Below are 12,359 nucleotides of genomic sequence, written 5' to 3'. Positions count from 1 at the left end.
TGAAAAATATTTTTGTTTTAAAAACCTGTGAATTTTCTTTCAAAATATTGGCTTATGTCCCTTTGTATTTTATGGGTAGTATGAATGAGGATATGAAACATCAGTAAGTCTGTCTTCACTTGGGAAAAGAAGATTATTCAAGCTTTCATCATATAAAATGTTGGCATGTTGGCTGTTCTCAAAATCCTCAGCAGTTCTGTAAAATTTATTTCATGTTACTTAATTTTCCACCCCTACCTCCACATAGTTTGGCATAACTGCAAGACGATAAATTAATGTCTTATTCTAAATGTTTAATGCTAAGTAAATGAATGCTTTCATCTTAATAACATGCAGCTTACATAGTAGCAAAATACACCACTAGATGATGATAGTGTTTTATAAGAAAATTAAATAAGCCATTGAATCAAATCCAGTGTTGAAGTGAGGATCAAGACTTCCTGTTCTCTTCAGAGGAAGTGATGCAATAATGATTCATTTGTTTCAGTGAGGCAATGATAGTGAGATGACCAGCCTCTGAACAGTGCTTGGTATGTGCCTGGTCTTGAGACTTGAATGACACTGCAGTATAAATTTGAAATTACATTACTATTGGTAGATTCATTCCATGAGATATGCATAAATGTCATGCTGACTAAAGTACCAATACCACGACCTGCCATCCTTTGCGTTTTGAGTTATCGTTGTCTCCTGTCCAGTTGCAGGTTATAGAGAAGGTACACTTGTCAGTATAGCCGTGGTGAGAACACTTGGGGAATTAGCTGTTACTTGTTTGAAGTATCGTAGCCTTGTATGAGACTCCCAAATACCCCTTATCAGTTTATTCTGTGATGACGTACCTCTCCCAGGGTTTTATGCTTTAAACAGAGGCAAATAATTAAATTTCAATGTAAGACTGCTTCCCTTTACCTTTTCTGTTCCACTTTTTATTAAAACTTTCTACTGCTCTCAACCCATTTTTCTCTCATTTTATCGCTTTTCATTCTATAGACACTGTTCTTCTCTCACTATTTATCCTGCTCCCTTTTACTAACTGTTCTCTGTTTCTCTCCTAAAGGGAGTCCTGCTGTTCTCAGTATACTTTCTTCAGCTATGTCTGCCTTCCTCTCTTCAGCTGTTTAAATCCAACAACTAATTTCAGCTCAAACTCATGGGATTTTTGATTTGTCTCATTCCACCTTCAATACAGAAAGGTTAGTCGATTTTTAGTGGTTGTAATTTAAAGTGGGAGTTCTTTGTTTAATTGTGTAGCAAAAGCAGGCTGTAATTATGACCCAAAGTCAGATCTTGGCATCAGTGAAAGTGCATCTTAACTGCACAGTATCAGCAGAAAATGTTGTATTTCGAAGTCTGGCATGTGGACATGATTACCTTTCAAATAAAAGGAGATTGCAAACATGACCAGCTTTACATGGCTTTTCGTTTTTCAAACATAATTTTGATCATATTCCAGAATTTAAACACTTAATTGAAGATTTTAAGATCTGCTTTCATATTAAATAGATAAAAGTTGAGCATGTAAATTAATTTTTAGACTTCTTCATACAAATTAATTGATTTAAAAAAAAAACCCATAGTACATTTAGATTCTCTGGTTATTAATGAGATCAGGGGCTGTTTGTACTTCCAGAATCAGGATGGTTTTATCTGGTTTGTAAAGTATTGACAAATGTGCCTAAGCCTGGACATTTTTATTAGAAAATCTCCAGTGTTTTTCAAATGGTGTCTTAGTTTCATTATCTCAAAATGACATGTCAGATTACTGAATTTAATATATAAACAGGTAAAATGGGTAAATACCATCTGTTTATTATTTTCAGAGGAAACAAAGTGGAATCCACCTTAGGAAACCATAGCTTAAAAATAATGTGGTTATACTGTTTATACTCTACAGACATCAGTATTAGTTCTTAGACCATTACTAGAATTCCTGCAACTGAAACTGGAGGTGCAGCCTTGTCTAGAAGCATGTTTTTACTTCCTCTAGAAATTGGAGTAGGGTTTTTTTGTTTGTTTGCTTGGGGTTTTTTTACTAGAATGCTAAAATGATACAGTAGGGCAAATTAAGAAGTTTATACAAGTGGACAGAAACATAGGTTTAGGTGTAGATCAATAAATAAAAAATTAAGTATGCTTAATTGTAAATGAAGTTTATATCTGTAAAACCATAAATATATGATTTACACAGAGAGACTTTATAACATTGTTATAACTCAGATTTTGAAGGCTTCTTAATCAGTAAGAATCAGTAAAAATAATTATGAAAAGGAAAAGAATGGTGATTGGAGGATACGTGGATAGATTTCCTCCATGGAAATACAATAAACTCTTTGGAGAATGCCATTTCTTGTAGACTTACAGGTGATACAATATACTTGTTCTTATTTTAATTTTGTGTAATTAAATGAGCTCAAAATAGGGAGGTACTTTAAGTGGGGACTTGATTAGAAGCTGTATGGTGACTTTACAAGCTTCTAGCAAAGCAGACAAATTAAAAGAAAGCACGAAGGTGAGAGTTAGAAAATCTGATTACAGAAATACACAGATATGGAAGTATCAGGTAGATTTTAGTGTAAGAGTCAGGAAGTAGATGGAGAGGAAAATAAAATCCAGTGATCAAAATCTGAATGAGAAGCAGCAGCTCTGAATTTTAAGAGGCAGAGAGGAGAAAACACACTTTTTTGAATGAACTCAAGAGTAGTGAGGCAGTAAGTATAGTGGGTAGAGAAGGAAGCACTAAAATAGTCCTTACATGGAGTGGAAAGCTGCATGCCAAGTTTTAGGGGAAAACAATGTATTCTGGAAACACTGATGTAAGAACTGATAGAATTTGGCAGCTTCTTAGATATTAAGTTCTAAGACATTGGATTCTAATGTAATGTAAGTTAGGGACAGTGGAATTTACTGCAGAGAGTACTGAGTTTACAGTTAGATTAATAAAATTTAATATATTCAGTTTTTACCATGCTGAATTTTTTCCTAAGTGATCATTCCTCTCCAGGGAATCAGAGCTCTGAAGTTGAAAAGAGGTGAGAGTTTCAGACTGATAGAAGAAATACAAATTATTTTCAGAAACATGATAGGTTGAAGTTGAGGATGAAAAGTAATGGAGGAAGACTTTGGGCTTGGGAATGTCATCAAAGGAGAATATGACATCAGCAGGAGAGGTAAAAAACATGGATCCAGAAAGTGGTTTATATGTTAATAACTTCAGCAAATTAAAGAACAAATTAAGAAGAATCCAGAGGGAAGTACAACAGAGGAATTGGGAAAGTGTTTTGCTAGGATGTTTACAAATTAATGGATAGGACTAAGAAAGAATGTTTAAGAATGGACGAAAAGAAAGAGTGAATGAAGGAATAGAAGGATGTGGATGTCACCAAGAGAAGGGCTGAATGGCATATGTTTTAGAAGAAGACTGTAGCATGAGAACCATACCAGAAGAGTGGACTGTTCATGAACAATAATTAGAGCTTCTCTTTGCTCAGTGTGGAAGAGACAGTTTAGGACAGGGTGATAGGTACAGGCTGAATTAGAGCTTGAGACAGAAGAGGATGTTCTGGCTCATCAAGTCTGATCCCCTACTAATAGATGCAACAATATCACCTAATCCTGTACCCTGGGTATGCCAAATATGATCTTTAAACCAAAGCTCAATTTTGAAATGGAATTGGAAAAAAATAAGTGGAGAAGTAGAGGAAGTATGCACGGTCTGTAGAATTTCTTGAGAATTTCTCAGCCACCTGTCAGTAGAAGAGAAAGTAAATGCATGTAAATTAAGACTCCTTTGGTGGAGGGATGGTGGAAGATACAAATTGAAAGAATCATGCTGAGTCACTGAAACTGGTGGTGGGGGCTGATAGAAGAGAGGTAAAACACCACATACTTTAATTAGGCAGCCCAGTGTGCTTTCTACATGCATTGCTACCTGTTCTTGTTAAAAGATTAGTATTCCCATATTGTTATCCATAGCTGTGTATTCTCATTATGTTTTACAAAGTAAGTATGATAGTAAACCTCATATTTTGGGGAAGGGCAAGTGAATCTTGGTGGCATAGCTTTTTTTCAGTGAAAACCATGGTGAGCTAAACTAGGAGTGAGACAGATACTTTTCCTTAGGACTTGTGATTTCTTTGGGTATTCCTGTGTGGACTGAAGTGACAGAAGACCAGTCATCTCTGTTGTTTTGAAATTGTGCAGGATACTTCTGAAAGAGGATAGTAGATGAATTATTGATAATCAGATTATACATCTTGAGTGCAGATTAGTACAGAATATTGATCTCTTTTCCATATAGTATTTGAACTGCAGGTTCTAGAAGTGCATTTTCCATCTTCTGGTGTCAATAAGTTACTGTTGAAAATCATCCTGAAAAATATGAATTAACTTCAAAGGAATGTTGCTTGCTAGTCACTTGGAGGAAATTTGGTCAATTAATGTAATTCTTTAAAATGAATACATTATTTATGCTTTCCAGAACTTACTTAACTAATAAAAAAATGTGGCCTCTGAATTGTAATCCATGCACAATGGATTTCATTGAAGTCTGTTCACTAACAAATCCATTGATATGATCTGTTTCCTCTTCAGCCTCCAGTTGTTTGAAATGTATTTACAACTGTTGGTTATTAATCTTGGCATAAACAGGACCATTAGTACTGCAGAATTTTGAAAACAAGCAACAAAACAAGCTTTGTTTGGTAGAAATCTGAATGTTTTTGCTATATGAAGCCATCTCAGTAAATAGTTTTGCTAACTGTCTCTACTGTAGGAGTAAAGAAACAGAGAGATTTTATAATGAGTAAGTTGAAAGCTGGTTGGTTAAGTGTAGTAAAATAATTATTTTTCTGCTGTGTAGCTTTACTTCTCATACACCATTACTAGATACTTACATTGTAAAAAACACAACAGCACAAGGCATCAGACTATAACCAGAGCAGAGAACGGCGTAAAATGTTTTTATTCCTGCTTTGCATAAAAACTTATTCTTAGTCAGTATAATTTTACTGTATGCAACTTGGGTTTTTAAGATGTATGAATGTTTACATCTGAAAACAATGTGTTGTAATCCTGACCCTGAAAGGCAAGTATTTTAAAAATAGTTTTATTCGTTTAACAACACAAAAGAAACAACTGTGTGTATTGCTTGCAGTTAGTGATTCGTATCCATACCCAGACTCTACATCGGTGTTACAATGATTGTTTATCTCCATGCCTGTGTGTCATGAAAACACAATTTATGATCTCCTGAGAAAAATGTGTGTCCTGAGATGAAAGACAATCCACATCAGTTTTTGTACTTACAGGTTTTCTCTTGGGCAGTTTGTGAGTTCCCTTTATTTTGCTTCATGCACACAGTTTAGCTGATGACCATGTCACCTTCTTCATGCTGAGTAGCCATGAAAGAGTGACAAATTGGAAGCTACCTGGTAGAATGAATTCCTATCAACTTGAAGGCCAAATTCTGCAATAATTTCACAGGCCTGAATTCCAGATTATCTGCAAATTATCAATTTGACATGCAAATAAATAGCTTCAATCCAGGCAAAGTGTGGCTTATTTATTTAATTTGGAGAGAGATTGTGCATGTAGTAGACATTAAAAAACGAAAATAAACTCTTTTAACCTTTTTCAAGTGTGTAGCTTGCAGTCAGCATTGTAGACAGTCAGTACCTGTACAGAGAATTTTGCAGCATGATGTACTTTTAGAAGCTAATGGGCAACAAAAATATGACATTAATTTACTCCACAAAAGCTACCAGTGTCAAAGATATAGACCTTAATGTTGTTACTGTTCTGAGAAATGTATTATAGTGCTTGTAGACAGTGCTGCCAAATAGATGTCTATGGGCAAGCTAAACATTAGAGATTTGGGACTAGAAATCTACTCCTAGAATTGCCAAAGGGATTTTCTCTGTGTACTTTTCCATGTTTATGAATGGATAAATGGCATTTGCATCCTAAAGTAGTAGTATCTCTTTGAGTGAAAGCTCTGTGAAATGCTTAAAGCAAATGCTAAAACAAGTGAGTAGAATGTCCTTTACAGTTCCAACCCAAAGATACTCCCAAGTCTTAAGCAGACACTGATATTACCAGCTATCTCTGTATTTCTGATACCACAGTTATTTCCTGAAACTTAGTAAGACCTGAGATGGTTAAGAAGGTGAGGAACAGTGGAAACACATCATATTTTGTGTGGATAGAATGTTAGGAGATGCTACAAATCACAGTCCTCCTAAGTGTGTCCAATGTTCCTTTTCCAAGTGTTGACTTGTTTAAAAATAGAATATTTTTCATGAAAGAAACAAAAAACACTTCTACATGCAGCAGTGTCTTCCTGCAAAATGGCAGCCTCAGAGAAATAGCTGAAAATGTGTTAGTAGTGGAAGTTAGCCCAAAAGCTCATTCTTGCAGCTAGCTGATGAATTTTTAAGTGAAATCTGCAAAAATGTAATGAGAACAGCAGCCTCATTGTTTAGATTGTGGCTGGTGTTACTAGAGTAACAGCATGATTCAGGCAACTTTGAGAATAAACTCTCCTGCCAGATTCATCTGCACATCAGGTACAGATAGTGGTTTGGTGTGAAAACTAAGACACTGGAAATGGATCTCTTCAGTGCATGTGCCCTGGCTGGAACAATGACAGAGCCTGGTTCATTCCTCAGTGACTGTAGTGCTCTCCTGCCAGTCACACTTGCCAGCTCAGCTGCTTCTGAGCACTTCTGAACCTGTCTCAGCCCAAATAAGAACAGTTACGAGAGATTTTCTGTTTGAACCACTTCAAATTGCTGGATTCAGTTTTACAGACCCAGATGCACACATGCATCTCAGCCTGCCAGTAGCCCCTGCCAGAGGGAGGGTTACAAGCAGCTGGACACAACTTGTGGGCAGCAACTTCTTTAGTCAGAACAGCTCTTGCTGGAAAAAGAAATGTGCCTGTAGTCAAGGGATCCTCGTTAACAAGCATGGAAGCCTCAGACTCCCATCATCTTTATCTGAGAGATGCTCCTCAGAGGTACCAGAGGGAGCATGGATATTTCAACCCTAATTATTTTGGTGAACCAGCCTGCTTTTCATAGTGTTCTAAGGCAAACTGAAGAAGGTTGTGCTATATGTAATAAAATGGGACCTTAAAATTCAGTGTCGTGAAACTTCTCAAGTCTGGAGGCAGATGCTCTGCTTTCTAGGTATCTGCAGTTTCCATTTAACGTGATGGCAGAGTTGTGAGATAGGAGAGGTTAAATTCATCCCTCACTCAAGCCTGTCTTGAGTGTTAGGAGGAAGAAAATATCTCTGATGTAAGTTATTTTAATTAAAACATACAATATTTTCCTGTTGGATACCGCTTAGGGGCTTGGAGTGTTTCTAATAATAAAAGTAGACATTAATTTGTAGGCACAGTTCAGCAAAGGTCATAATAAGCCTGTCGTACAGTCAGTTTATCAAGTTTATCTGTAACGTAAAACTTACTCATAGAGGAGTGATCTTTTTAACTGTTTGCATCAGATAACACACCTACACACCACTTAAATATGTTAGCACCATCTGAATTCTTAGTGATTTTTTTAAAGTATGAGTAAGTGTTTCAGTGACTCACATATAAAAGATCTGGGGGAACCAAACAGCACAGCCGGGGGAGAACTGAGTAGGAAGTGGCCTGATTGCCATGGGGACAGAATGAGAACACATGTGGCAGTGAAGGCAGAGTGGTACTGCGCTGTGCTGCAGCTCTCCGGGAATATAAAAAATTGTTTTAAGGCATTTATGGGACATATTAAAGCAAGTAATTACTTGCCTTGTCAAGATTCAAGATACTTTTCATTTTTATCTACTGTTCCCTGCTTAGATATTACTTTCCTTTATACCAATTTGGGATTTTTAGCTGTGGAATTCTTTTTTCTAACTGAAAGAATTTTACAGTTTTCCTGTATTATGGGTTGATACTCTCTTCTTCTGGACTTCAGATCTAGTGCAAACTCCACAAGAGGTATTTTCTAATCTTTCTGGAGAAATTTGTCTCCCCATGGGTCACATTTTTCTAATAAACTGTAATGTTTTCCTTTGAAAAATGTTTTCCAATTTGAAATAAATGTTTTAGATTACAGTATGTTGCAGAGGGTACAGCTACTATGTATAAATGGAGTTCTAGATCTGAAGTTAATTTTTGTTAAGTTTTTTTTAATATGCTTTTTTCGTGAGCTTACATCTTTGGTATTTTTAAGCAATCCAGGTTTCTGGAACATCATAACATTTGAGACAGTGAGTGTTTTTAAAATTGGTCAGTTTTAGAACAGATTCAAAGCATGAAGGGATTTCATGAAAAGCATTCAAGAGGTCATCTTTTCAAAGAGCTAGATTCTAAAGTTCCCCTGGATACAATATTTGTTGTAAAGCAGTGGTTTGTTACAAAGCCTACAAAATTGAAGTTTAGTCTTAGTAAAGTATTTTGTTTCATATTCCGCCAAAAAATACAGCAAGCTACTACTAAATTATGACATTTGCAGCAATACTGTTTGTCATCATTAGGAGAGACTATAGTCCGTATTTTCTGTCTGCTTCACAGATTTTCGCAGTGATAGGGAGGTAGGCTTTTGTGTATGAGAAAGGTCCAGAACATAATGCTTGCTAATCCTGTTGTACAAATAAGATCTAATGAGTTTGAAAGTATTGTGATATGCTTATGCATTGGAAAAATATCACCTTGATTACTTATTTGGATGCTAATAGTACCATTTAGTGTGTGTTTTTCCATATTAAGATCTGAAAAGGGGCAAAATTAATTAAAAGAAGCCAGAGGGTTCTAATTTTCCCAAGGAATTCTATGACTCTCTTTTACTGGCATCTCTTAAATGCGATTTCTTAAAACAGATCATAGCATGTGCAATGTTCATGGAGTGCCACACCCTGGGGATGCTGTAAGGCATAAAACAAAAAGCTTACTTTAAAGGAATATAGCAATAACAAGAAGTACTGTCTTATTGCAGCACTTGTCTGTGTGACAAATACAAAATTATTTTTCCTCCTCATTTGATAGACAGAAGTTAGAGTATTTAAATAGAGACAGAATACTATAAAATCACCTTGCAAGAAAACTCACAAAGGACATGTGTGTTGTCAAAAGTTTCCAAGTTCTCACTAGCCAAGGGACTAAACATAGTGATATGAAAAAGAGCGCTAGCAAGTTGTAAGAGTCAATGATACACTAGACTCCAGATTGCTGGAAGGGACTGAGCATCTGTGGTCTTTATCAGTCTCATCTTTTGTAACTTTGCTTGCACCTCTCTTATCTGTTTTCTCAGCCTGTGGTTATTTGACCAATTTGAAGATTCTTCTCCTACCTTCCTTTTATCACCAAATCCTAGGAACTGCTGATAATCAGGGTCAGAAGGTTAGTAGTTTGTGCTCAGTCTAGAGAAAGCTGTTTTCTCCCTTGCTTTTAGAACCCCCGAAGGGACAGTGGTTTTAGTACAGAGCTACAAATTCACCATATGATTTTTCACAATGTTCATTTACTTTTGTTCATTACTTTACAACACAATTAAAAAAATGAGGTAAGATGGTATATGTGGATCTAATGGAGTTCCAGCTGGCATGCTGAGATACTCAATGCTAGGAAACGTGACTTCCAGTTCTGCTGCTGTAATGTTCATGGATTTAATGCTAAACAATAGTTTAATAGTAAAAGACATATACTCCAGTTAATATGGACTTGAACCTAAACTGACCTTTTCCTAGCTGAGTCCAGGATAGTTGGCCGTAGCATGCTTGATGTCCTTCATGATTTCTGTATTACCATAGCATAGTAACGGGAGGAAGATTTTCCCTACACTCTTTAGCTTATGGTGGTATTCTGAGAGCTGAGGAAGAAGAGAAGCCCAATTCTCCTATTTGAAGACTGTGAGCTTTTATTATTTTATTATCACAAAAGGTGGACACCCTTAGGAATACCTTCTGACAGTCCAAAATGAGATCCTGAGTAGGATTATGGCAGTTCTGGAGAGTAAGCTTCCTAAATTGTTCTTTTGCCTGTGAATTTTAAATTTTATTTGCCTCCCATCTCTGGAGACAAGTATGAACCTCACCTCACAGGACTGAACAGCCCTATGAAATTGTTAGTACCTTTTATCATCCTGGAACATATGCAGATTTTATTTCTATATTTTAAATGTTGTTTTACAGAATAAAAAGAAGTTATAATACAAGGAAACCTCAGATACACCCTGGGGAAACTAACCTGAGTTTTGAGGATATATTGTGTTCCTGATTTATATACGATTCAAAACATTTGATACTGCGTGTTCTTGATTTCAGTTCTTGCTGATCTTTTCAAGTGTACAGGTGCTGTTTGTGCCATAAGGTTATATGTGGTGCTGCAACCTTACTGCCTCATTCTTAAAATAACCCATTGAACCAATACCAAGCAAATATATAAAGCTTAATTGCTAAAGCAGAAAGGAAAATATGAAATAATTTATTGTCTATAATCCTTCTTAGCCAAGTTAACTGGTCTAAATTCTGCTGCAATGTACAACAGTTTGGCCTTTTTGCTGTAGAGTTAGTTCATGTTTTTGCCAATAAAACTGAAATCATATATCTGTTTAGAGATTTTCAAGTTTTACCCACAGTAAAACTACCGAGGTAGATCATGTATGCAGTCATGTTTTTGGAAAATTTTCTTTATTTTAAAATATTTGAAATATCTTTATTCTGTATATTTACAGAACTTATTAATAGGTGGAAATATAGCATTGAACGCATGCTTCCAGCAGAATAAAAGTGTAAAGAATTTACAGCTTTTAATATTTGCCCCTAGCAAAGATGTTCTTAGTTGCAGGTACAATCTGTATTAACCTGTGTTAACTGAATTAACATTGCATGTGAGTTCACCTTTGTTGATATCTGAGAGTACACACAAGAGAGAGCAACTCCAAGTGTCTTGACCAGGAAGAGAAAAGCTTCAATGGGAGTTTTTGCTTCATTAGATACCAGAGCATCTCCCTGGAAGTAACTCCTATAGGGGATGGATTTTCTAGTATCTGTTTCAAGATACTTTACCTTCTTTGGATTAAATACAGAGAAGGGATGCAGGAGTCCTGGTACACAAGAAATTACTGAATGTGTTGAACAGATGATTATAAGTGATCCAATTTATTAAGTTTAATAACTTACTCTTGCCCTGATTGTTGTTTAAGCTGAATGATCTGCCTTGCTTTTACAGCAGGGAAGAAACATACACATCTGTTACCATAAGTCAGCTGATAAGGAGTACCTTGCTGTCAGTAAGTTTGCTGTTTGTCTTTCTCTGTCCAAAGCCAACTTCCTCATTGCAGAACTCTGTCCTTCCCTGGAACTGGATAGACTAGCCTGAATTTGGAGCACTTATAAACCTGTGCAATGGAGTGTTTTGTTAAGGAATAACAAGGAAGAAAAAGAATAAAAAATAAGTAAAATCTTCAAATTAGCTCTACTGTAGATCTAACCACAGAGATGTAAAATATGTCTCACACTGTAGTAACTGGAGCTCAGATAAATATACCTATACCAGTTTAAAATTTACAGTTTCAGGTTATGCTGACAATAGCAATAAGACAGATCTCAGCCCATCATAGTGGAGTGGTTACTAAGCAGCTCAGGAAGGCATCATAGCCTCAACTTTAAAGCTAATAGAGATGCAGGAAACCGTCAGTGCTTCAGTGCAAATGTGCCTTTACTGTCCCTGTGGTGATGTTCTGGCAGTGGGTGTATGCCAGTTTACTGTGTTTGATTTCCAGTTGGTTCAGCATTGATGGCTTGTTTGCAAGGTATTTAAAGCACCTCCTACAAATATATCAGTGACTTGGCACTTGATTGTTTTGAACGTGGGTGTGCCCCGGAGGTTCCAGTCTGCCCTTTGGTATACATTTGATTCTGGGGAAGGGAAGGGAAGGCATGCTTGCCAGTCTTTGCTGGGAAGCGATCTGTATAATTCCCACTCATTTGCACAAGTCTCCAGTTTAACAGTACTTACTGGTTGTCCTCTGAATGTCACTACTTAAGCCTGGATAGTTCTTCTCGTTGCCTGCTATGAAGGCCATGACAGTCCGTGGTCTGACATACCCTTTCGAGGTCCTGTGTTCTTAGCTGTTGTTCTTTAGAGAAGAAACCCAAAATGGTGTCAGTTCAAGTGTATGTTGTTTGTTAGTACAGCATCTTATGTGGAACTGTTCCACGGGTGTTCTTCTTACTTGTGCTGATATACTGAGGATAATTTCATAGCCTATACGTTATAAGTCAGTTTGCATTTACCCAGTAGTCAAAATAGGTTAACAGATGATGTAGGTGCCATACTGACACTCCTCCAACCAACATGCTCATATATT

The 12,359-nt window shown here is 36.5% G+C and overlaps 1 protein-coding gene across 1 annotated transcript in view; it reads left to right on the top strand.

Annotated features, from left to right (window-relative positions):
• PRTFDC1 (phosphoribosyl transferase domain containing 1) overlaps nt 1–12,359 on the top strand; it is a gene marked incomplete at its 5' end in the record, with an annotated part of 41,974 nt that overhangs the window by 3,094 nt on the left and 26,521 nt on the right. The gene's annotated exons all lie outside the window — the stretch shown is intronic.

Source organism: Antrostomus carolinensis, unplaced genomic scaffold (assembly GCF_000700745.2).
Source record: "Antrostomus carolinensis isolate BGI_N321 unplaced genomic scaffold, ASM70074v2 scaffold18101, whole genome shotgun sequence".
Classification (NCBI taxonomy): Eukaryota; Metazoa; Chordata; class Aves; order Caprimulgiformes; family Caprimulgidae; genus Antrostomus; species Antrostomus carolinensis.
The sequence above is the reverse complement of the archived record's forward strand: the minus strand, read 5'-3'. Positions and strand labels throughout refer to the sequence as shown.